Here is an 8,595-nt window from a genome sequence, read left to right on the forward strand (position 1 = left end):
TTTCATATGCTTTCCAAATTGTTTGTGGCACCTCCACCCCCGATGCAGTTTTTACCATGTCCATTTCGCAAACTGTGTATGGGGGAGATTTTGGAGTGGTTGTGGACGACACACATACGGTCGTGGTTGTGTATTGGTAACTTCTTTCTAACATTCTAAACTGTGTGCTACGATTTTGTATGCAGAAATGGATGACATTATTATGTTGCTGCGCTGTTTCCAGTCCACCAAAGTTGCATATATTTTGAAATCTTCATACACATTTGTCGAGCTGGTTAATTTTGTGTGTGACAAATTTGTTGGGCTTTCGCCGGGTAATGTTTGCTTGTTCCTTAAGAGTCCGGGTTATAACAATTTATCCTTACAAAATGATGTAGCTATGCAAAATATGGTTCACCTTACATACTCTTTCCGCTTGCAACTAATCAACGTTATGGTTGAGTTACGTGGTTGTGTAAGTGTAGCATCCAACGATGATTTTGTTGACAACAGTCCAAGCCTCCCTACGGATGGTGTCAAACGGGGTGTTCGCATGATGGATATGGATTACGATGTCGATTTGTTGTCAAGTTATTGTCTGCATGATAAAAAGACTTTCCTATTGGCCACATGGGCTAACGAAATTACTCATGTGGGACAAAGTTTCAAAGGAGGAGCGCATGAGTTTCGGACGGTTCTTTGCAAATACGTGCTGGAGTGTGGTTTCAAATTCAAGTAGTTGAAGAACGACTAGGTACAAATTACTACTGTGTGTTCGCTGCGGGACTCGAAGGGTTGCACATGGTTCGTGCACGCGCGAGTGTTGGATGTTAATGGGTTTTTTTACCTTCGTAAATGGAACAGTGAACACATTTGTGGCATCGCTATTAGCACAATGAAGAACCGACTACTCGGATCAGACTTGGTGTCCGACATTTTCGCACAACGTATACGCAACAAGCCTTTAACTAGGCCGATTAATGTTGCATTTGATTTGAAAAAAAAAAAATTTATGGGCTTGAGATAAGTTACCGTGTTGCTTGGTTAGGTGTTGAAAAAGCTAGAGGCGAGTTATTTGGCCCTCATAGCACATCTTTCGACTAACTACGTTAGTACAGTGGGGCCGTGATGGAACACAACCCAAGTACTTACATCAATATTGATTGCGATGAGCATGACAACCGTTTCGAACGATTTTTTAATCATTCATAGCATGCATTGGCAGATTCAAACATTGTTGCTCATTACTTTTCCTAGATAGCACTTTCTTAAAGGGGAGATTCAAAAGGAATTTACTTGCTGCCACGACTAAGGATGGAAACCAAGGTACGTCTCACACTTGTAAAAATCGAGTACACAAGTCACACAACCATGATTGCCCAATTTTTCTATCACGTTAATATGGTAATTGTCACACATACAACCTTCCCCGACACACAAAGCTTACCAATATGATTCCATACAGGATTGTTTCAAGTTGCATTTGCGATTGTTGGCTCAGAAAACGCAACAAACTAGTCATGGTTTTTGCAACATCTTCGTAACGCGCTCAGTGAGGACAGGACGTTGACATTCATATCGGATTGTCATGTTGGGCTCATCGAGGCAATGCCCATTATCTTCCCGAATGCTCACCATGCATTTTGCATGCAACACCTTCAAAGGAACTAAAGGGACAAGCAGAAATATATGAACAATTTGCATCGGATTGGATTGATAGCCAAGTTCGACAACTGTGCTTATGCACCAACCATGAATGCATTTCAAGAGATGGCTGGAAAGTTCACCAATTTCGGTAAGAAAATTGCAACCGATTTTCTCAAAAATCTACCCCCACGGCATTGGATGAACGCTTATTTTAGGTGCGTATCTTTACAGGTTAAACTTGTACCTTTTGTTTTTAACATACCCCATATTGTTCTATAAGACATTACATCCACTAATGCCGCCTTTAGATAGGCCAACACCCTGTAATCCAGGGGCAACCGATATGGCAAGATGTCCTCTAATTCTACTAAATCATTCAACAACTGGATTGCTGAGGCACATCACCTTCCAATAACCAGATTCTTGGATAGTATCAAAACACAAATAATGTGACAGATGTCCACCAGAGGGGAAGCTTCAAGTAAACGGCCTGGTGTGATCTACTCACAGTCCGTTCGAGCGCAAGAGTGACGCTCGAGCGTCCAAACACAAAATGATTACCGCTCGAGCGCAAGAAGTGACACTCGAGCGTAGAATATACACTACCAGTAGTTTTACTGACAGATGACCATCGCTTGAGTATAAGAATGGCCGCTATGCATCGCTCGAGCGGAGAATACACTCTCCCAGTAGTTTTGCAGGCCTGCAAAAATACTGAGAGTTCACAAAGCCCGTTCGAGCGTAAAAAGTGACGCTCGAGTGAAGTAAAATTCTGGGTAACAAATGTTTGGAAACTAAATTACCAACCTATTTCAAACGCAAACCAATACAACCCAATAGCCAAACTCAAGAGGAAAAAGATGAATAAGACAAGAACAACAATACAGAACCATGAAATCCGAGTCCAGAATATCAAATGGGTCGGGTCTAAAACCATAATCGCTATACATTTAGGGAGTGTTTGATAACCAGATTTAGCACTTAAAATTGAATATATTAAGTGATAATCAATTAAACTTATCTGATAACCATAATTAATATCATTTAAAAATTTAAGTGCCTCTTAAAATGTAGGCTAAAATTTAATAAAATTATAAGTCATATGAAACTTACTTAATTCGGATTGAATTTATAAATACTAAATATAAATATTAATATATACTATTACAAACTCACCACCACATCACTACTGCTATTGCTACTACTACCACCACCACAACCACCACCGCTATCATGTCACCCCTACTATTACCACCATCGCTACTACCACTATCGCCACCACCATGTCACCGTCACCGTCACCACTACCATTGTCACCGCCACCACTATCATCACCATTGTTATTGTTGTCATAAGTGCCACCATCATTTTACTACCACTACATCACTATTGCTAACACAATCACCACCGCCATCAACGTTACCGCCGCTGCCGTTGCCGCTACCGCCGCCACCACCATCACAATATAAAAATTGAAATATACAATTTAAAAGTAATAAATTTTAAATTTGATCTTATACATATCAAATAATTTATTTTTAATTCAGCACTTAATTTTTTATTAAATCACTTTTTAATTTTAAAAATTCAGCATTCAATTTTTAATATTTAACTTTTAGTCTTCAATTTTTAATTTTTAATTTTTAATTTTATCAAAGATTTTATTTTAAAAATAATTTCCGTAAATAAGGAACATCGTTGTCATGCTCTCAGTCCAGCTGCTTTAACCTATCAATCTAGAACCTATTTTTATTTTTATTTTTATTTTAATTAGAAATTTTGGATTCGCGCCATACGCGTGTATAATTGCAACGTTGCCATGCTCTCGGTCCAGCTGCTTTCACCTATCAATCTAGAATCTCATTTTATTTCTTTTTTATTTCTAGAATATCATTTTATTTCTTTTTTATTTTATTTTAATAATTTTGGATCCGCTCAATACACGTGTATTATTGATTAATATTATAAGAAAATATTTAGGATACTAATTTTCTATAAAATAAATGATTAAATATTTTACATGAATGTAAGATTTATAATTTTATAAATCTCACACTTATGTGAAGCATTTGATTTTTTATTTGATAGAAAATGTGAAGCTTAACATTTTATTATTATGCGAATTATATGTAAGCAAGAGAAGAGAGAAAAGATAATCAAATATATGAGAAGTGTAAGTGATACTTTTACTCCCATAATTTTTCATTTGCATCCCACCAAAACATACTTGCACTCCCATTTGTTAGTAATTTTTTTCCCTTCTTCGATCTGTATGTAGTTCTCCCTTAATAATACATGTGCAGTCTACGTCTGCAACTTGGTACCCTATTTGTACCTAAAAATTTCTCTGTATATATAGACATAGGTATCATCTGGCATAAAAGTTGGGTTGTTTTTTTTTTACTAAATTAGTCACAAAAAGACAAAATAGGTTAAAAAATTAATAAGACAAAATATCAAATCTAAATCATAATTATTTTACTTTTTCTCTAACAAAAATTTAAAAAACACCTAAAAGAACTTTTTAATTGGGGTTAAAATAACTAAAAATCAAAAAAACAAAAAGCCAACCTAACTTTTCAAACAAATTATAATGAGTAGTATAAAATTTATTACAAATTAATAGTTATATATATGAAACATAGTATGTAAAATTATTTTGTTTTATATATATAAAAAATATTATATAAATTAATATTATATATTATGTAAATATATAATAATTAAAATATTATTTAATTTGTCAATTCATTAAAAACTGTCTAAATCATAATTTGTCAACTCACTAATTTGTTAATTCACTATTCAATTTGTTATTTTATTCTTAAACTACTCAAACAACACCCCACACGCACTTATGCTGCAACCGTTACAACACAACCCAACGCAAGAAGAAGGTTGCTGACTCCACTAACAAAAATGCTTTAGACCACTAAATTTTCAGTTACAAAGTCACACATTTTCTCTCTCTTTATTCTTTCTCTCTCAAAGAAAAAGAAAAAAAAAGTCTCAAACAACTATTCACATGGGTAAACGTACATAATACTTCATAATATTATAATTATCGAAGAAAGTGGATAAATAGGTAGAGTAATGTTAAAGACTCTAAATATTTTATTAAATTTTTCATATAGATATAGGACCCACACAAATGTGATTTGTGTGGATATATGTTTGTGTAAATCTCACACCTATATAAGAGCTTTAATAAAATATTTAATAAATTATTTACAGCAATGCTAGGTATCATGAAAAAAAATTTATGAAAATAATCATGAAAATTTTGTAACCATTGAATTACACTTAGAATAAAGCACCATGTACTAATCAAGCTAATCCAAAAATCATAAATCTTTCATAATTATTTTTAAAAAAAAAAAATTCACGATCCCTAACTTTTCTCAATTATTTAAGGCCTCTACCATTTTTCAAATAAGCATTGTATTGAATAATGATCACCAAAAAATATTTTATAATTTCCCTGAACAAACTCACATGTACCCCATCCCCCTATAATTACTGTTGGTCATTTAAATTTATTTGTAATTCCTCCTATAAATAACCATGTTAACCACGACGCAAAATTTGCGTTTACACATAAATAATGTTAAAATAATCAAAAGTTTTGTTCAAATTTTAAAAAAGTATTTAGTATTCTAAATTAGACTTTATTGATTAAAAAATTATAAGACATAATATAATAAAATAGAGCAATGTTATACATAATTATATATTTTTATTTTATTTTCTCATTTTTAAATACAAAATAAAAGGCTCATATCAATAAATACACATAGAACCTATACACTTGTATCTAAAAATGAAAAAAAAAAAAAAAGTAATAATAAGGATTCTGTATAATATTTTTCAATAAAGTATAAGTGCATGCAACTTCACTATTTAATCAATTTTATTTTTAAATCATGATTTAAATGAAACATGTTAACTAAACATATTTTAAAAATGCAATTCAATATTATTTTTAAGAAAAATGCCTCATACACTCACTGGGGTCGACCCCCAGTGAGGTGGCAGTCCATTATTGGGCAAAAAAAAACTTTTTTTTTTTTTTTTAAGTTGCAGCCAGTGGGGACGCGACACCTCACTGGGGGTGCGACCCCCACTGGGAGTATGCAGCAGTGTTATATTTTTAAAACTCCTCTCTCTTTTTTTTATTATTAATCAATTAATAAATTACTTTTTCTCTCATCTCTCCTTTCACATTTTTTTATATTCTATACATTAATTAATAAAAAAAAATTATAAATCATTCCAAAATTATTTTCAAAATTCATAATTAAACAATTTTTTTAAAATCATAATTCAAAAACTGAATTTAAAACACAATTCCACACTTCAATCATAATTTTAAAACTAAACAAAAACTGATCCAAGTTTCCTTCTATAAATGGATGATACCGTAATTAGGTTACACACTCCCGGCTTCTATCCAGACTCTTCCACTCAAGCCCCAAACAAACAATGGAGAGAGACATTCACGCTGCCCTTGTACCGTTTGTCGCATTCGGCCACTTAATTCCATTTTACGAGCTCTCCATCGCCTTAGCCAAAGCCGGTATTCATGTCTCCTTCATCTCTACCCGAAACAACATTCAGAGACTCCCTCCACTCCCTCCCCATTTGTCATCCCTCATCACCTTCGTCCCCCTTTCGTGGTCGACGGTGGGCACGAACCTTCTCCCAGAAGGTATCGAGGCCACCGCCGACATCCTCCCCGACAATTTCGAGCACTTAATGGCCGCCTTCGATCTCCTCAAACACCCCTTTAAGCAATTCGTTATTGAACAATCACCCGATTGGATCATCTCCGACTTCGTTTCTTACTGGACTGTTGATGTAGCCAAGGAGTGCCATATCCCTCTCGTCATCTTCTCTGCTCGCTCTGCCGCCACCAATGTGTTCTTCGGCCCACCAGAATATTTATCCGGTAATGGCCAGAGAAGACTGAGGTCGTCGCCGGAGGACTTGACGTCGCCGCCGTGGTGGGTCAGTTTCCGATCATCGGTACATTATCGTCGTTACGAAGCAATCGGAGCCATTGCTGGGTTCTACACAGCAAATGCCTCGGGAATTTCGGGTGCCGAGCGAGTCGGTAGAACACTTGATGGGTGTCGAGCTTTGGCGATTCGTAGTTGCAGAGAGTTTGAAGGTGAGTATTTTGATTTGTTCGGGAAGATCATGGGTAATAAGAGGGTGATTCCGACTGGCGTACTTTTGCCGGAAAAACCCAAAAAAACACCCACCGCCGCCGCGCATAACGCGGAGTGGAGTAAGATCTTCGAATGGCTGGACGAACAGAAACCTAAATCCGTGGTGTTTGTTGGGTTCGGAAGCGAGTGTAAATTCTCCAGAGACCAAGTTTACGAGATAGCCTCTGGGTTGGAGTCATCGGAACTGCCATTTTTGTGGGCTCTGAGAAAACCCAGTTGGGCTTCCGACGATCTCGACACTATGCCGCCGGATTTCGGTCGCCGGACCTCCGGTAGAGGCAAAGTCTCAATCGGATGGGCACCGCAGATCGAGATTCTGGCTCACCCATCAATCGGAGGATCGTTGGTTCACGCCGGTTGGGGTTCAGTGGTCGAATCATTACGATTCGGGCATTGTATGGTTGTTTTGCCTCTGATCGCCGATCAGCCATTGAACGCGAGGTTGTTGGTGGAGAAAGGTTTGGCGATTGAAGTGGAGAGAGGTGAAGATGGGTCGTTTTGCGGGAATAACATAGCTCTCTGTCTGAGAAAATCTATGGCTTCCAAGGAAGGAGACGAAATGAGGACTCGGGTAGAGAAAGCTGCTGTGATTTTCAGGGATCAAAAGCTGCATCATCAGTACGTTGATGAGTTTGTTGAGTATCTGAAAAATGGGAAGTGAGATTTGGGTTTTTAAAGGTAAATAAATGGACTGTTAGTTTGAGTAGATTGAATGTTGTGGAGATAATGAGAAAAACAATGAAAAATGGAGTGTGATTTGGGCGTTTAAAGGTAAATAAATGAACTGTTAGTTTGTGTGGAATGAATGTTGTGGATAATGAGGAAGACAATTCCAACACAATTTTTTCTTCTATTTTTAGATGAAAAATCTTGGTTTCCAATTTTTTCAATCGTATTTTATTGTGGTTCGCCATACAAAAATTGTTCATTAGATGATAATATTGCCTACTAATATTAGTATAGCAAAAGTTAACTTCTTATGTGATTATTTTTAAGTAGAAGTGCAACTCAAATATGATTCAACTCAAGCAAACCGAGTTTAATGTGAAATTTTTAAATATTTAGACAACATATTTTTGAATTTGGAAATTTGAAGACTGGGCTTTTCAAAGATATTAAGCAATGCGAGCAACTCAAAATCGAATGATATATGTAAATATAATATATATATATATATATATATAAATTATTGACTGTTGGATATTGTTAGAATAATTTGAATGTTTTTTTTTATCGTATTCATTATATATATCATATACACCAATAACAAAATGTGGAATCTATTCTTTCCTTTTTGTCACTCAAAAATGATAAAACCACCACACACTAACACATCATTTCCTCGGATCTCATTTCTCTCTTTCATAAAAAAAAATGTTGCTAACGTTTAATTTTAATAAATGAATTAGCCTAGCTAGTAAGGGTGTGCAAATAACCGATTATCCGATCAATCCAAACCGACTTAATTATAGCACGGACAGTTTTGAAGCCTTGAACGGTCGGCTATAGTTTTTTTCTTTTTTTTAACAAACAAAAATTGGGAAATGTATTAAGGAGAAAAAGTCATTACATCTTGATGAAGAAGAGAACGGTCGGCTGCAGTTTCAAATTTTCAAATTTTGTTGAGATTTGGTCTGATTAGCAAAATTGAATAGGTTATTACAACCATAATTAGCAAAATTGAAATTGATTAAATCGATCCAACCGTAATTATTTTATATTTTATATTTTATATTTA

At 35.2% G+C, this 8,595-nt stretch overlaps 1 pseudogene across 1 annotated transcript; it reads left to right on the forward strand.

Annotated features, from left to right (window-relative positions):
• Positions 1–5,778: 5,778 nt before the first annotated feature.
• On the forward strand, positions 5,779–7,659 carry LOC114296896 (putative UDP-rhamnose:rhamnosyltransferase 1 pseudogene; annotated as a pseudogene). Its single transcript, XR_014330134.1, has one exon. The product of XR_014330134.1 is annotated as a putative UDP-rhamnose:rhamnosyltransferase 1 pseudogene (transcript).
• The last annotated feature ends 936 nt before the right edge of the window (positions 7,660–8,595 follow it).

This window comes from Camellia sinensis, chromosome 5 (genome assembly GCF_055761805.1).
Source record: "Camellia sinensis isolate YWXY chromosome 5, ASM5576180v1, whole genome shotgun sequence".
Taxonomy (NCBI): Eukaryota; Viridiplantae; Streptophyta; class Magnoliopsida; order Ericales; family Theaceae; genus Camellia; species Camellia sinensis.